Source organism: Pteropus alecto, unplaced genomic scaffold, assembly GCF_000325575.1.
Source record: "Pteropus alecto unplaced genomic scaffold, ASM32557v1 scaffold2152, whole genome shotgun sequence".
Classification (NCBI taxonomy): domain Eukaryota; kingdom Metazoa; phylum Chordata; class Mammalia; order Chiroptera; family Pteropodidae; genus Pteropus; species Pteropus alecto.
This window is the reverse complement of record NW_006432527.1, coordinates 9,656-16,549: the sequence shown is the minus strand read 5'-3', so window position 1 is coordinate 16,549 and position 6,894 is coordinate 9,656.

Sequence of the window (6,894 nt, the reverse complement as noted above, 5' to 3'; positions counted from 1 at the left end):
AATCATTCTGTGATTAGACACGACCAGTCTAATCACACAACTACAACTGCCACCATTCTAATTCAATCCACAATTACCTTCTACATGGTCTTCAAAAGAACTTGTATTAGCTTTCTAAATAATCTTTGCTTCATTACCTCATTCAATCCATTTTCCATAGAGGAGATAAAATTATGTTCTCTAAAATTTAATTCAGATTATCTATTTCTTTTCTAAAATTATGTCATAAAACCAAATTGAATTGCCAGTTATGAGTGGCCAGCAAAGCATCCATGCTATAGCTCCTCACTACCTATCTTAATTTTATGTCCTTCCACTCCTTCCTTATTTACTATATTATCCATAGTAACACTGACTTTCTTTGCATATCTCAAGCTCTTTGTCACCTCCCCACCTCCATTCTTACTCTACCTCTAAATTTGAGGCTTCAGATTAAATATCATCTCCAGAAAGAAAAAGTCATTTTGGTGGAGACCACATGTGAATTGACTCTTCCCTTCTTTATAGTCTTTTTCTTAGTTTATTGTTCCTTTCAGCATTGTCAATCTGACACTATATGTCGATTCTTCTTTTAATCTCCTGGTTCTCCTGCCAAATTTTAAGCTATGTTAAAGCAGACACTTGTCCATGGTATTATTCTTCCTTACGTATTTAAAATCTGGAATATCATGGCACTAAATAGGAATTGAATGAATATGAATTTAAGAATTTTGAAAGTTGATTTTTTTGGATATAAGGGCAATTGAAAGTTACTTTGCAATTCTGACCAGGATGAAATAAGAAATAAGGCAATGTCCCTAACTAAGAACTAAGAAAGCATAGCAAGAGGAAGCCTGGGCCATAGGCGTGAAGGCAATAAGGAGGAGACAGAGAGTAATGATGAGCTATTTTTTAGTATTCAATTAAGGATATCATCTATATAAAAATCTTCTGATTAGCTCTTCCCAATACAAATAAAATAACCAACATTAAAAATTAATATTTAAATTTATACATGTCTGGAAGCATTTGAGAATGACTTTAAAGTATTTTAAATTGAGAAAAATATATCCAAATTTTATATAATAAAGCAGAGGTCACTTCCCAATTGAATAAAATGATCTTCAATTACTCTTCAGTTCCTTTCCTTGTCTTAGAGAAACACTATATATCACCTAAGAGACAGCTCATTATGACCCCATCTAAGGAATTGTGTGTGTTAAAATGACATAATTGTTAATCCTTCTCCCACAAATTATATTTCAGAAAATGTAAATTGATTTTATTAAAGAACATATATGTAAAGTGCAAAAAGTAAAAAATTCTAAAACTCTGTTAATGAAAATTAGTAGCCTCTTGCTCCAGTCCTCATCCATCATAACTCCTGTTCTCCAGAATCTTCTACTCTTAGCATTTTTTACCTATTATATACATTACTACTTCTTAAATGATACATTCAGTTGTAGATTAGTTATAGGTTTTCTAGTATAAAAAAGGAGCATTCGATTTTCTTACACATCCTACTCCTTCTACACACATTTCTGTTTCTTTTTTTATTATAACATTTTTCATAATTGTTTTTATTACGATTATTTATTAAACTTTTATTCTAATTTACATTCTTTTGACACGGTAAATACTCTTTTTTTCATCTGATCCACATCTTGGCCTATATTTTGTTTCTTTATTTAACAATATTTTGTTTCCGCTGGGCTTAATTTTCTCATTAAAATGGATAATTGCACAGTATTTACCTATTCTTAAGTATTCCCTCTCCGAGCTACCCACCACTAGTGCAGCAATACATTCAATATGTTCAAATACATGAAGAAAACTCTTTTCTTTTTTCTCAACACTATCAGTCAAACTGTCTTCCACAGTGGCTATAGCACCTTACCTTCCCACCAACAATGTACGAGGTTTCCAATTTAGAATTACATGTTTCATTTCATTGTGATACATTTTGTGTCTTTTAATTTGGACTAACTCTCTGGTCTTTCTTTAACTTTCAAGAATGTTGGCTGAAAATTATTTTCCAGAAATTATGTATTATGTCCCTTAATTTTGTCTGAAGTTTTCAAATGGTTATATTGAATTCATTAACCTTTGGCAGCAATAACACAGAAGTAATGATGTCATCTCATGAAATCCTATCAACGCTCACAATATTTTGTTTTTTTTCCTATTATCAATGATGTTTTCTTTTATTTCTTAATTAAAATGTCTATTTATAGAACTGTCCACCATAAAGCTACTCTTTTGTCTTTGTAATTAAGTATTTTATGTAGCTATTTTGAATACTATGTAAATATCTCAATCTTTGTAAAACTTTCAATTTATAGATCAATTAATTACTTTATATTATGGATTCATGGTTTCCATTTTTATTAATTATTGTCATTACTTATTTTGATGCTCAGTTGCCCCAGATTTGGCCAGTTGTTCTCTTGTCCTTTTGACATGTCACACCAATTTTTAAGGAGTTCTTTACTTCCTGGCACTACAAAGTGCTCCATACTCATTTTTTACTTTTTTTTGCATCAACTTTGGTATCAGGTATTTTTTCAAGGAGTCCTGGTTCTTTATAGTGAAGAAAGTTATTTCAAAGCCAAGATCTGGGTACTAGGGATGCTAATGATACTGGTACATTGTTACTGGAGATCGGTATTCCCAGACTCTCACAGTGGACAGATTTACACAATATATATGCACACACACAAGTATTTTTGCATTTTATAGCAACGTAGTTAAATCATTTAAATCAATTAAAATCATTTCTTGATATAAAGTTTATTTGTCAAAACCAAAGTCTTTCTCTCAATTTTGATTCCTTTTCTATTTTAACAAAATTATGTTAAATAATTCTGACCCAAGGACATAACATGTAGATTCTTTTGGCATCAATAATGTAGGTCTGTATATTCAAAAATTCAGCAAGCTTCCAACCAGAAAGATACATTTCCTTTCTGCAGATTTTCCATTCATTAAGTTTGCTTCAGGGAGGTGATAGGACCATATCTTTCATCTATCCTACTCCCTGTGTTAATGGTAATTAGGTTAATAACTCCATCTGTTTGTAAGCCCTATATAAATACATCTGATCCCAGTTGTAGGTAAAGATTTTTAGAATCTGACATACAATGTCTTGTCTTCAGTCCTTTGTAGTAATTCATTGGCAGCAGGGAATTCTCATTTAATCCACAAATTTCCAAGTTGTTTTTTTTATTACTACTAAAGCATAATTACTATTATTATTCAATGATTCTGAGAATCTTCTAAGAGTATTAAAATATTTTTTCCAGTGATGTACTTTTCCATTTCTTCTGAAAGCTTCATAATTAGAAATTTCAACCCCCGCCCCCTACCCCCCCGCCAGAAAACAAGATTATTATTTAGATCATTAAAAAAGTAATTCAATAGGTGATTGGATAAAGAAAATGTAGTATGCATACACAATGGAATATTATTCAGCCATAAAAAAAGATGAAATACTGCCATTTGTGACAACATGGAGGAATCTTGAAATGTCAGACAGGGAAAGTTGAGAACCATATGATTTCACTCATATGTGGGATATAAAACTGAAAGCAACAAAGAAAGCAAACAAACAAACAAAAACTCATATAGATACAGATGACAGTTTAGTGGTTATCAGAGGGAAAGTGGGGCGGGGGAGAGGTAGATTAAGGGTAAATGGGGTCAAATATATGGCGGTGGAAAATTTGACTTTAGATGGTGAACACTCAATGTAATATACAGATGACATATATTTGAAATCTTTATAATTTTATTAACCAATATCATCTCAATAAATTTAATAAAATAAATAAAAAGTTATTGTTAAAAAAAACGAAAAAAGTCATTCCTAGTGTGATAGAGGGAGCCAGTAAAAATGAGACCTCAAAGGAGAAGACTTATTTATATGCCAAAAGTATTGTAATAATAGTTTTATCTGTTTGGGCTACTATAACAAAATACCAGAGAGTGTGTGGCATATATACAAAGAAATGTATTTCTCATAGTTCTAGAGGCTGGAAGTCTGAGATCAGGGTGCCATCATGGTCAGGCGAGGGCCCTCTTCCAGGTTACCTATTTCTCATTGTATAGAAAGGGGAAGGGAGCTCTCTGAAGCCTCTTTTTTAAGGGCACTAAATCCCATTCATGAGGGCTCTGCCCTCATGACTTAAGCTCCTCCTAGAGTTCCCTCCTCCTAATACCATCATCTTGGGGGTTAGGATTTCAACATATGGATTTTGAGGAGAAACATAGAGACCATAGCAGTAACTCCCTAATTTACACTGACAAAAGTCTAAGGAATAGATGTAAGAATAGATTCTAAGGATGATATTCCAAAGAGAAAGTAAGTATAATTTTATTTATCTCAGGGTGAATTTATCAACATATTTTAGTTGAAGGGACAGAAAAAAGTTTTTGTGCATTTTAGCATCTCTTATATATTAAACATATCAAAGATTCTCAGGGGAATATTGCTTCTGGACCTGAATTCCGTGGGGAGATTTGCTCAAGGTATTCCCTGGAAATTAAAAAAAAAGTCATGACTTCATATGATAATTGTTTAATTTTAGTACTGTGTTGTATTAATTTAAAATGTATTGATTATGAAGAATAAAGGAGATTTTTGGATAGTGTAAATTGCTGATCTGAGCTAGAAATAACAAAATGTACACAAATGCTAAAACTTGTTTTAAGAATTATACATTTCAGTGTGATTCCTGGGAAGGAAAAAAATCTGAGTGCTTGATGCTGCAACAGGAATATAAGGAATGGGAATGTCAACAAACAAAACCCTTTGCCTAAATAATTCTGTTTGTATATCTTTTAAAGGTCACAGTTTTGTACATTTTAGTGTATTTTGCAGTCTGGTTTATAAATCCATATATTATTAAAAATAAATCTCTAAAACTCTAAGAGTACTTTACTTATATTAATAGATTGAAATTTACTTTGATATGATTTTAATGATGAAAGATCTGAAATTAATTGATTTATTAAATGTCATCTTTTAAAATTTGTTCATGATTTTGAAGGGAGGGAAGATTTTCTTTCAGTTTTTAATGTAAGTGGAAATAAAAGTAATAGGCTTGCTAAACATATTGTAATGCACTGTTTCAGGGCATATCGAGCGAGTTGGGGAGGAGGGGGAAGGTAGGTCTGATTTAATAAGATTCTGACTTGTAGGAATGACAGGTTTGTTTCAGATCAAAGTACTATAGCCATTATGATACAATTAATTTCCTCAGAAATTGTCTTTAAGGGTTGAGAGAATGTTTTTAAATACTAAGAAAATGTTATCGTACTTTGGCAATAATAGCCAGGCTCTCTAGAGTCTTAAATAATCCCTGGAGAAATTTTTTTTTCCTATTCTGACACATTTTTAACTAATTCATGAGTTTTTATTTTTATTCACCTTTGTTCACACTGTTTATCCTACCTATTTATTCTATTTCCTGATGTCTCCAATGCCTCACTGAGGATCCATCCTCTCTTAGACCATCCTCTCTTATAAATCTTCCCCAACTGCCCTAGGCCCCAGAGAAGCCTTTTCTCCTTGTCCCCTATGTTACATGGTAAAATGAGTTTCATTTACTTTTAAGTAACGTTATGGTATATTACACATTATTATTTTCATTCACTCACCCTGCTTCCTCAATGCATTGGTAAATCGCAATAATCAGGGACATTGTCTTAATTTTTTTTGATTCCTCAGTGTATAACAATGCATTCTCCATGGACCTAGGAAAACTGTTTAATAAAACATTTTTAATAAAACTATTTGTCACTGATAATGAAGCCATCAAGAGGCATAACTTATAATGAAGTCATCAAAGAAGAGATTTGCCCTCAAGGGATGCAATGTTTATATCTAGGAGTTTTTATGACATTTAGCTTAATGGGAGCTTATAAAATTCTCAATCACATAACCAACTTCACTTAAATTGGCTTGGCTTTTGACTTATTTTAAGGCAGTCAGTATTACTTCAAGTGTGTGAGTTTTAATATTTTATTTGAATTGTTAATATTTTAAACCTGGATTCACTGGGAAACTTTTAAGTGTTAATGGACACCATAAATTCTGAAATTTCATGAAAGAAGTTAAGATTAATTGTCCAAGACCCAACTTTGACAAAGGACAGATTCACTCATCCAATATCCGACAATGTCACTGCTACAACTTAGGGGGTATGAATTTTGATGACAATGGGAAATGTTAAAATAATAATAGCCTTTTGTAAGGGAAGAAAGCATGTTTTACTTATATAAAGATAATCTAAACGACAGTTTTGAAGCTGCACAGATATGGCCATAGCTTTATACTGCTAATAAGACTCTTCTCATTTACATGTCATTTTTATTGCTGACACATACCTAAGTATAAAATCATTGTTTTTTAAAGGCAAATGTCACTACCTTAGGAAAAAAGCTCTGAAATATAAAAATAAATTTAAAATGCTATCAAATTGAACTATTAATGCATAGGATTAAAATTTTAATAATAAAATTATCAAAGTTTGACAATAACAACAATTTCCTTAGTTCTGCAAGTTTCCTAAATTCACTATACTTGATATTTGTGATACTTTATAAGCACTCACTTTCAACTGAAGTTAATTGGGAGCAAGATAATTTTTTTACTACATCTCTTAGTAAAGGATACTGTATGTGGTGATGTTTTCACTCAGTTATTATTTTTTTCTACTCTGCAAGAGGAACTGAGTGAAAAATAGGCTTTTCTTCTCTTCAGCTACTGGACTTAAATATTTGATTCATATTAATGATATAGCTTTGCAAAGCAATTCCACAAACTAAAGTTTTGTATACTGCTTTAAAAAATGTAAGAGATGCTTCCTTTACCAAGACACATCAGTTTGGTAACTGCTTCATGAGATCTCAGGA